Here is a 12,419-nt window from a genome sequence, read left to right as displayed (position 1 = left end):
ATAAGCTGTCCAATGACAAGAATGCAAGAGAGTCTGCACCCAATCTCCTTCTACTCTCACATCCATTTGATTTGAAACAAGTCTCTCGACGTGCCGTGTCGACACCATATAGTAATAAAGAACCAACAATGGAGGGCTTTGCAATCCCTCATATGAACTTCCCTTGCACCAGCATCTACGAAGAAGGTTAATCAATTTTTCTTTGATGTCGTTCCTCGACTAGAGAATCATCAACAACAACAAACTACTCTTCCCTTGAGAATTCTCAATGGGTGATAATCTCTAAGCTTCACACCGAGGTCTCGAATTCCTGGAGCTGGCTGAATGAAGGTTCTTCCGACATAGTGCGACTGAATTAGGGCCCTTGATGGAATGGCAAACCAGAACGTTTTCGGCGAAGCCGCGGGCGGCGAAGAAGCTGGAGTCCGGCACTGGTATAACCACATCAGCACCAGCAGGAGACTCTGCAGCAAGAGTAGCACCAAAAGAGCATCTTGCTTTGGTAAACAGGATGGCCAAAAAGACAATGGATTGGGGAGGGAGGCGTAGATGAGCTCTCAAAGACGCAAGCTTTGCGAGGTTTGGAAGGAATCTAGCTGGCAAGGTGGAGATGTCGCGAGTTTGAGTATCGACAATGACGACCTCGCCGGGCTCGACTCACTGCCTCGTAGCCGGGCGCTCGATGAGGTCGAGCGCGCAGGTCTCGGAAGCGAAGACGATGGCGGGTGGGGAGCCGCGATCACGGGGGATGCGACTGAGGATTTCGAGCGAAAGCCGTGAGGCGTCGTGGACGGCGAGGGAGCTTGTCGGCGGTGAGGAAAAAGCAGGGAATAGGCGCCGCGGAGAGCGGAGCACGCCTCGGCAAGGCAAGAGAGAAAGGAGCGACTTTGAGGTGAGCGATTAGATGGATAACAGCTTCAGTATCAGAGGAGGTCTTGAAGATCGAACCTCTGGTCTCGGAGGGAGGCAAAGAGAGTGTAGTTGACGAGATTGCTGTTGCGCGACGGCGAGCTGGCTGAAGCGGTAGGAGGCGCGCGCAAGGGCTGGACGTGTCGAGCCCAGAGGCAGCGCCGGCGGTGGAGTAACGGACATGCATGATGGCGGAGGAGCCGGGAGGAGAGGAGGGAACGGGAAATCGTTGGAAGACCTCAGACACGAGACCGAGGCCGGTCAAATAGCGTGATGGTGGAGAAATCGGAGGCGGCGATGCCGGCGCCTTCCTGACCACGGTGCTGAAGGGCGTGGAGGGCAATGGAGCAGAGCCGGGCGGCTTTCCGGGTGGCCGGCGATGCCCACGACACCGCACTCCTCGCGTGTGGTTTCTCTCAGGTCGAATCCATCACCACCGTCTGCGGCGAGGCGGCGGTGGCTGATATTAGTGGGAGACGCGGTGAGCGGGAGGTGGTGATGAGAGGGAAGCCATGGATTTAGGGAAAGGAGAGAGGAGAGAATTTAGGTAGAAGTTAGGTTAGGGTTTCTTGCTCTGTGGGAGGCAGGAAGAGGATGACGGCGAGGAGGGAGCGGAAGCCGCTGTGGAACCAGAAGCGAAGAGCGCGCTCTTTGAAAAGATGAAGGTTGGGTTTTATGAGTGAAACTGACGAGTTCGGTCTCTGGTCGGGTTCGGTTGAACTGAGTTTTGTCTGTAGAAACAAAGATGAGGACAAGAAGTAAAGGATAAACAGGAAAACTCATTATAAATAAATTTGGTGTTTGTCTGTATTTTTATTTTATTATTTTCAAATTTATTTTTGTGAGTGATGGAAGAGTTAAGGGTTGTTTATCTAAATTTATTTTAGCCATTTAAATAATATGGATTTGTAATAATCTATGCACCATATAGGTCGATGATTTGTGATGGATATATCTATTTGTTTGAACGATTGTAAACAAATAATAATGCGCACTAGGGACCCATGGGTTTAAATTAATATTATATCATTTATTTTTAGTACCTTAATCATCAGAAGTTTCTAATATTATAATCTAATGTTGATATGGTCTCACATTACACTGAGGGCAAAATTATTATTTTTAATGTTGAATTATTTCTTTTAAATAATGACCCTCACTCAGAAACCAAGAGTAATTTTTAAGTCAAGTGTGTGTTGTATTTTATTATTATAGTGCTCAAAAGTTTTAACAACATGATTGTTAGATCTTCAATCTATATTATATATAGGCATTGATGTAGAACTTAGTAATACACAATAAATTCAGGGCAGAGAATGGTAATATATATTATTATAAAATGACATTTGTATGAATTTAGTAAAAACAATAAATTTATGGTGAAAATTTTAGTAATATAATATTTTTATAAAAGTGCTAATTTTGGTTTTTTTTCCAATTTTATTACTGATTTACTCCTACATAATATTAATATTTAAGTTAACTTTTATAAAAGAATATGGAAAAACTATAAATATGAATCTCTACATTAAATACATAATTCAATATTAAATCTAACATAATCAAATTTATCCTTTCAAATCCATTTTTAAATTATTTATCAAACCATTTATGCTATGGCCTTTATAAAATCTTATCTCCATATCCAATCAACCTCATAGTAGCTCTATTGGTATACATTGAAACCCTAGCAAGCTCACTTCGACCTCGAGGAAACCACCCATGTATGTGACAATCTCAGTACAGATGAGACGTAAGTAAACGTAAGACATTTTATTCATAATCATCGGGCTCTCGTAAAGGCAAAATTCTAGAAAGATAATCTCTACTAATTTGAGTTTTAATCAACACACAACTAACTTAAATATTTAAATCAAAAGATATCCCTAACCAAACTAAAATAAACATCATTATCTTAACACTCTCCCTTAAACTTATGTTTATCTCATAAGTTTAAAGTTATCTCTCTTGCATGAATGCTTTCACACTCGATACACCGATCAATGCCCCGAGCTTGTGAAAAAGTAGCTATTTTTGAGAGGCTTTGTAAATAAATCGTAGTAATCGATCTTTGCTGCCGATAGATGAGATCAATAATTTTATCCTTTGTAAGATCTCTGAAGAAATGATATCTTACGTCTAATATGTTTGCTTCTTCCATAAGAATCGAATTCTTAGATAGCTTGATAGTTGAACTGTCTATCGCAATATATCGAGTCGAACCTTCTTGCTTTAATTGAAGTTCTTCAAGAATATTTCTTAACCACACTCGCATGAGAGGCACATCGTCGTCTGTCATAAATTCAGCCCTCGATTGTGGAAAGAGTAACAATATGTTGCTTCTTTTGATGACCAGCTGAGATAGCTCCAAAAACCCATCATAAATACATAACGGATGTGCTTTTTCCGATCATCTAAATCTCCCGCGATAATCACTATATGTAGAATCCAATTGGTTCCTCATATCTCCTTTCTTGACTGATATTCCATAATCTATTGTTCCTTGTAAGTATCGCGAAGATTCGCTTATGACCATGAGATGCACCTCTTTTGGATTTTCCATAAATCTACTAATGAGACTTTACACCAAAACATAATGTCGGGCCTTGTTGCAGCTTAAATACATCAAACTTCCAACAATTTGTTTGTAAAAAGTGTTGTTAACCATGTTTCCTTCTCGAATTTTTAACAAGCTTCAAAACCCGTCTCTAACAGGAGTACAAACAGATTACAATCTTGCATCTCGAAACCGGTCGGATATTATGCACATATCTTTTTGAGAAATAAAAATACCCAAGAAGATTGGATAACTTCTATACCCGTAAAGTAATGCATTAAACCAAGGTCGGATATATCAAATTCAATCATCATGGAAGTCTTAAACCTGCTCAATTATCACTTTGTCGTCAGCCGTGTAGATTAAGTCATCCACATATAAGCAGACTATAAGTACCTTTCCTTCACCTTCAAATTTCATAAAAACTGTATGTTCATAGTGGCACTTCTAAAATCCTTTCTTTAAAAAATAAGCTTCTATGCGACTATACCATGCCGTGGAGCTTGCTTTTTAATCCATAAAGAGCTTTTTCAATTTATACACTTTATGCTCATCCCTCGCTTTTAATATAACCCAAAGGTTGATCAACAAATATATGCTCTTCTAATTCTCCATGTAGAAAGGCCGATTTTACATCTAGATGAAATATTGACCATGAATTTTGAGCTGCCAATGCAACCACAAGCCTGATAGTGTCAAGCCTTGCAACTGGAGCAAAAACCTCTTTATAATCTATACCAAATTCTTGCTTATAACCTTTTGCAACCAATCGTGCCTTATACTTGTCAATCTCACCTTTCTCGTTTAATTTTTTTTTGTATACCCACTTTAAACCAATTGTTTTTTGCCCTTTGGGAAGTTCAGTCAATTCCCATGTTTTATTTTTTTCAATGGATGCAATTTCATTATCCATAGCTTTTTTCCACTTTGAATGTTGGATAGCTTCTTCAAAAGATAAAGGATCACAATCTGAAAATAAAGCAAAGTGAGTAGCAAGGTCTTCGGGATTGGTTGAAATCACTATTTCATAATTTGCCATCCAAGTCTACTTTTTGGACTACGAGTAATAGGGATTTAGTTGATGTTTTTGTTGTCATGCTTTGTGAAAGTTTATTAGTAATCGAGGCTTCATTAGTTGAAATTTCTTGATGTTGGACTTGCTCTCCTTCTTCTTCGGCTTCATCACTAATTATAATTGAAGTAGGCTCTTTGCTCACTCCAATTCAAGTGCTCTCCTCATCAAAAATAACATCCCCTACTCACCACAATTTTTTTGTTAATGGATCATACAATTTAAAAAGCTTTTGGATATTTCACTAATCCCAAGAAAAACACACTTTTTGCCCTTTTATCATCAAGCTTCTTTCTTTTCTCATCTGGAATATGTGCATATGCAATGCAACCAAAAATTCTGAAGTGATCTATTGTTGGTCTTCTTCCACTCCATGCTTCCTCCGGTGTTTTGTTTTTTGAGCAACAAAAAGTAGGACTTCTATTCAAGATATGAATGCTCTAATTCATCGCTACGGCCAAAAATTCTTGAATTCGCCCTTTGTTAACAAGGTTCGCACCATATTGAGGATGGTTCGATTTTTTCTTTCTGATACACCATTCTGTTGTGGGGAATAGGAAGCTGTGAGCTCTCTTCGGATGCCATGATAATTACAAAAACTTTCAAAGTCTTTCGAGCAGTACTCTCCTCCACGATCAGTGCGAATTGTTTTAATAGGCTTCCCGGTTTCACTTTGAACATATACCTTGAAGCTCTTAAATGCACTAAAAGCTTCTGATTTCTCCTGTAAAAAATAAACCCAAGTTTTCCGTGAATAATCATCAGTGAAAGTAATAAAATATCTTTTACCTCCATTAGAAGTAGGATTTATTGGTCCACAAATATCAGAGTGAACAAGTTCTAAAATATCTTTTGCTCTCCAAGACTTTCCTTGAGAGAAAGGAGTACGATGTTGTTTGCCAACAACACACTCTTCACAAACTTGAGAGGGAATAGTGATTTTAGGAAGCCCTATCACCATATCCTTTTCTTGGAGTGTCTTCAATCCACCAAAGCTTAAGTGACCATACCGATAATGCCATAGCCATGAAGGGTCTTTTGTTTTAGCCATCAAACAAGGTTGAGCACATTCAATCTTTATAGGAAACAACCTATTTGAACTCATTGGCACAATTGCAATTGCACCTCTACAAGGATCATATATTTCACAAGTACCCTTTTGAATAGTAATTGTATATCCCTTTTTCTTGCAACCCGACCGAAAGCACTCGATGAGTTACTTTTTCAAGTCGGGAACATAAAAAACATTAGAAATTTTTTCTATAAAACCATTCTTGGTTTTTATATTAATATCACCCTTTCCCATCACATTCACCGTAGAGCAATCTCCAAAGCTAACGATGAGAGTGAAAATCTTCATTTAAGTAAGAAAAAGAAGGACTTACTTCCACACATATGGTTGCTACAACCCGAGTGTCCACAAACCAAATATCCGACTTGTGAGATTCCTGACTATCTTGAATTGTCATTAGCAAAGTCTCCGCTTCTTTATTTTCTCGCAAAAATTTGACTTTTTCTCCTTTTGTCTTTGTCATTAGGTAGCTTGGTATAACATTCGAACGGTAATGACCAAATCGATGACATCTAAAACACTCAATTTTTAGATTTATCAAATTGTTGACCCTGTCCTCTTCCTTTACTTTGTAGATAACCATCATCGGTATTTCTTGCCACTCGTAGCCTCTATCCGCTCTTCCTCTTCCTCTACTTCCACCGCGACCTCTACCTCGTAATATTGAGAAGTTGTTGGTCGAGAGGCCTTCAAAGCTTTGCTCCTCGAGAATAAAATTACGGTTGATCTTACGTTCATGAACTAATAAAGAGCTTTTGAAGTTCATCAATTGAGAGTGCATCTATGTCCCTTTGATTCTTCAATTGAGCAAACTATGTAGTCAAATTTTTCATCGTCAAAGATCGCAATATCTTTTCAACAATAGTGACATCATCCATCTTCTCCCCATGAAACCGCATATTATTGGCCAATCCCATGGTTCTTGCAAAATAATTGTTACTGATTCTCCATCCTTCATCCGTAAATTTTCAAAAATCCCTTCTCAAGGCTTGAAGTTGTGCACGCTTCACCCTTGATGAGCCTTGATATTTTTTTCTTCATCGAATCCCATATATCCTTGAGGTTTCTTTGCAAAGAATCGTCTCCAAAATAGATCGATCAATGGCCCGAAAATAAATAATTCTTCGCCTTCAAGTCTTTCAACTTTGATGCCTCAAGTTCCTTCCTCCGTCTTCATGGAGTACTACTCCATCATCCGGTTTTGCCACTCCGAATTCAACAATATTCCAATACTCCTTGGATTTTAAGAAATTTTCCATCAACATGCTCCAATGATCATAGTGACCATCAAAACGTGGAATAGATGGTTGCACAAAGTTGTCTGCAGACATTGTGAATTTCTTTACTACAAAAACTCTCTCTTTGTTGAAAAACCCTCGACTCTTGATACCATCGATAACTTAAAAAGAAGAGATGAGGAAAAACCGCACACTTTTATTCATAATCATTGAGCGCTTTATAAAGCGCAAAATTCTAGAAAGATAATCTCTACTAATTTGAGTTTTAATCAACACACAACTAACTTAAATATTTAAATCAAAGATATCCTAACCAAACTAAAATAAACATCATTATCTTAACAAAAATTGAATCAAACATAAAAAAAATAATAATAAGAAACAAAACACGCTTACAAAATTAAATTAGTAACCAAGCCAATAATATTATAAATATTGAGCATTTAAATGTTTGGTTTTTGTTTAAAATGTGCATTTTTTTATTAAATATGAGCAAATCACTTGTCAGGAGTATGCATAAGCATATAGTTAACACCGTAATATACATGTGCTCTCACCTAGTGTGAGTTGAGTTACAAATTTATCTTTTCAACATGATATGAACACTCTATATTGGGATCTAATTAATGCCAATAGACGCTAAAGATCATTGGCTCGTTATTTTAAAAATTATTTTTAAATTATTTTTAAATATGCAAATTATGTTAACAACGCCCCAAAAACCAACAGACCAAGGCAGGAAGAGCCTTCCATGTCCTTAACCGACCAAGGGTATTTTTGTTGGGCCCAGAAAAATAGAGCATCCATTCCTTCTAGTTCTATAAAAAAACATTTTTGGGCTCAAAAATCATGTCTATTTGTTTATACTTTATATACACCCGACAAAAATAATCAATCTATAGAACTTTAGAAGGTATGGATGCCCACGTTGGGCCCATTAATATAAACATAGTTTTGGCTTTTTTTTTCACTGTTTTTTTTTAAAATAATTTTTCCTCAAATGAAGACGGACGATATCCAAACAGTAGCCAGCATCAACACTAATGATGAAAAGCGATGACTTGCCAAAATGCCACGTCTTCACTTGCATACAATATTTGGGAGAGGTTAATTCATTAAACCCACACGTACGTACAGTTCAATGCAACAAATTAAATACAATGCAATACAGTTCATGTATACAATTGTGTTTCATATATAAATCTCACTTGTTCAGTTCCTTGAATCTTTCTACGTCGTCATTGAGTCATTGGACTATATATGTGTAACAGTGTAAGCAGCAAAAAAATTGCCCAGATCTCAAATAACTTTTTCCCAGAATATGTGGCCGAGTACAATGAGCAGCTAAAGGCCCAGAGCCAGACATGTGCTCCACACACAAGTATAACAGTCTGTATAAATAAAACGAGTTGCCGCAATTACTATTAGTGTGCTTGCAGACTGAATATTCCAGTTATGATCAGTATAGTAGCGTTGATTCTGATGCTCCACTGATTATGTCAGAATCTCATCCATCAAAATATATAAAAGAAGAGCTTTCACATAACCCTTTTAGATACACTGTGCGCACCAGCATAAAAAAACGACGGGTTAATTAGGATTCCGCATCTATCCATCTTTGTGTCCAACCATCACATTAGCTTATTCATTATAAGTGGCAGACCTATATAATAATATATAGCAGCCTAAGCAGCAATTCTCTCTCTTTTGAAAAAAATAATAATTTTTTTTCCTATTTAGGTTCTTATAGTCTATGAGTGTGATTTTTTTTTTAATACCGACCATAAATAAGTCAATTGATCAAATGGCTCATAGCTGCTTGCTAATACTTGATATCATTATAAAAATTATTGGTGAGATATTTAAAAATTTTAGTTTAAAACTTGATGGAAATAATAATGAGATAAACCTCTCCTCTTTGATAATCGAGTATGTGAAAGTTGAATGATTAATTTCTAGTATATATGCACACCGTTGACACATATTTTGTCCATATTTAATGAAAAAAAAAATCAATTATAGTTAGGTTCTTAATAATTCATGTAATATATTGTTTGCAATTACACGCATTAATAATTATTTAAAAAGTTGGCAACCTGTCATTGTTAGAGAAGCAATATTCATATTTCACACGGTGAGTTCTTATAAAGCGGTCCAACTGGGAATGCATGCTTGGAATTGGAATTTTGTAGTCATTTATGAAAAAGGAACCTAGAAAGTGTCATTACTCACAGCAAAACCAAATGACGCAATAACCACGTGGATGTTTGGTAGGATACGTGATCGGTTAAATCTCCTGATACATACATATGATATGATATTGGCTGGAGATCAGAATGCCACCCTTTCATGATCTATACAATTAATTAATATTATTATTTACATATATAAATGCTGGGTCAGTATTTTGCTTCTATATTAATCTATGTATCCACCTTTTCAAAATTCTGGGTCGTACATATATGCGTAAGGTTTTCTCAATGTTTTTTTAAAAGCCCGGACCTGGATAATGACCGGTCTCGTATTTGGGTCACTGATTTCGGTCAGGGTTCGGACCGGATGACCCGCTTTTGGTCTGACCGGATGACGTCATAAATAAATAATTATCTTAAATATTATATATATATATATATATATATATATATACATATAATAACAAACTTTATTATATTTTTTTAATCATAATTATCTTAAATATTTATTTTTAATATCATTATGATTTTTATCAAAAATGGTTGAAGATTCAAATAATTAATCTAGATAAAAGCAACAAATACAATTCCCTAAACCTTTTATTTCTTAATCTATTAATCATAAATGGATGATGATAACTACATAAATTAAACAACTAATTAAATTACTAATTATGTGAGGATGAGACAAGGCATGAACAAAAAATTCAAAACAAAACTAGAACTCAAGTATGATTAATTTAATTCTCATATTTGATCATCATTACCATTAAAAATAAAAAGTATAAAATAAAATAAGTCCTAAACGATTTATCACTCTTAAACAATTTACTAAGTTTCTATTTTTCTCATACCTCTAAACTCCAAAGCTCCAAAAATCCAAAATAATATTTTTCGACAAATCAAGACTCAAAAGATCGTGAAATCAAGAAAAAAAGAGTCAATTCATGCCCTAAGTCCTTTCTTAAAAACAAAAACAAAAAAACAAAAACAAAACAAAAACAAAAAAACAAAACAAAATTTAAAAATTGAAAACCGGGTTCCATCCGGTTTTGGTCCGACCGTGCGGTTCACTGGGTTTAGCAGGGATTGACTGGCCAGATTAATTCGGTCAACATTAATTCAAAACCGGGACCCAGCTGTACGGGTTCCCGGTTTTTCCGGTCCGACCGGCCGGTCCGGTCCGGTTTTCAAAACATGGGGTTTTCTGTAATAAACAACCGATCGATTATATTAAATATGTACATAAGTAAGTGATAAACAATATATTAAAATATATTAAACATCAATTTTCACCAAAGCTATTGATATTTAAAAGGGGCCTTAATATAATTTTCATTAAAAGATAGTGTTCATTCGGCCACAATCTCCATCTACTTGTTTAAATTGTATAGAATTTACTAATAAAATCTTAGTCAAAGACACAAATTTATAACTATAATTTTTTTATTAAATAATTTTAGATAATAAAATCTGGTTTATCACAATCCAACAAAACACCAAACAAATAAAATAAAATAAATATGAGACACTGATGATCGAGGAAATCACATCTGCGTGTGTGTGTGTGTATATATAAAGTCCATTTTTTATGGACGAGACGTCTCGTGTGAGTGATGTTGTTGTGTTTAAAGATAAGCCAAGGGACACGTGTTTTAAGTACTTTTTTTATAAAAAAGACTTGCAATCAGACGCAAACAAAAGCTAATAAGTAACATTAATGAAAGTATTATTATTGATAGTCTTTTAAATATTAATCCATACACTCTTAATGGTACTCTTACTAATAATTTATTACCATTTGCCTTGTTTGCGTTCACGGGGCTCTCGTTCATAGGCCTGGGCCCCGCCAAATTGTACTACCACGGCTCCCCTTCACACGCCCAAACCACAAATAAAAATAATTTTTTTATACTGTAACAATTTTTTTAAAAAAATCCAATCATCTACAATCAATCAACAATTAGCATTTAATTTTTTTCAAAAACAAACACCTCTTTAAATTTTAAAGTTAGGGACATATATATAAGTGTAGAATAAACTCAGCAAATAAATAAATTTTCTACGTAAAAGACTTGATATCAATAGAACAACAAACAATTGATTATTAGTTGTTAATTTTGAAAAATAATTTTTGATACAATTTACATTATTATTTTTGGATTACAAATAAATATATAATTTATTTTTATATTTTTTGTCTAGTCATTTTAGTTAGAGTTTTGTTCTCACTCTTGGTGGCCTTGTGTTAGTGTCTTTATCCTCCTCCTGTTGAATTATTAAGGTGTCATCCTTATCTTCTAGTGATACTTTTAATTTTAAACATGTCAAAATAGGTTGTTTGCCTCTTTATCGTCTTAGTTTTTGGGTCTTCTTTTGTATCCTTTCAACTTTCAATTTTTAATTTTTAATTTTTAATTTTTAATAAAATGTGATTTATCTGAGTTTTTTTAAATATAATTTTGAAATTTTCATTATCAGCTCCTTGGGTCTAATCATATTAAAATTTTGAAAACTGAAATACAAACAATTATAATTTTTTTAAAATATATTTATATATTATCCATAACTAAATTAGTTATTTTAATTTTTTTTAATGGAGTGAATAAATTATTAATTTATTAAAAAAAATAAATTAATTTAAAAATATTTAAACATATGTTTTTTATCCCTTCTTTTTATTTAATGGTAGTGGTTTTATCCACCTTTTCAAAAAAAATAAAAATAAAAATAAAAATAAAAATAAAAATAAAAATAATGTTTTTTATCCTGTAAAATAAATAAATAAATAAATAAATAAATAGATAGATAAAGAAGATGGCTATATTTTCGTGTCATGCAAATTTATAACAATATATATATATATATATATAACAGGACGGACTACGGAGAGGTTTACCGTTTACGCATGAAACGAAGTCATCTCTATTCTCTAGTATATTTTCCTACCCATCTTCTTCGATTGACGCTCGCTGCATTGCAGCTGCTGTACTGCTGCACTGCTGGTGCTGTGTCATCATATAATAATTTCATCATAAATTTTCACAAATCCTTATACCGCATTGTTCGGATCCCACTTTATCAAAAAAAAAGGAACAGGACCAAGAGGAGGAGGAGGAGGAGGAATTCAAACAAGGAAGCATTCCATTTTCGTTTTCTCCATCTAAACTCCCCTTTTTCGTTAATTATGACTCCTTTTGTCAATCAATAATTATATATATATAAATATAACAGGACGGACTACGGAGAGGTTTACCGTTTACGCATGAAACGAAGTCATCTCTATTCTCTAGTATATTTTCCTACCCATCTTCTTCGATTGACGCTCGCTGCATTGCAGCTGCTGTACTGCTGCACTGCTGGTGCTGTGTCATCATAT

This window comes from Dioscorea cayenensis, chromosome 6 (genome assembly GCF_009730915.1).
Source record: "Dioscorea cayenensis subsp. rotundata cultivar TDr96_F1 chromosome 6, TDr96_F1_v2_PseudoChromosome.rev07_lg8_w22 25.fasta, whole genome shotgun sequence".
Lineage (NCBI taxonomy): Eukaryota > Viridiplantae > Streptophyta > Magnoliopsida > Dioscoreales > Dioscoreaceae > Dioscorea > Dioscorea cayenensis.
This window is presented reverse-complemented; position numbering follows the sequence as displayed.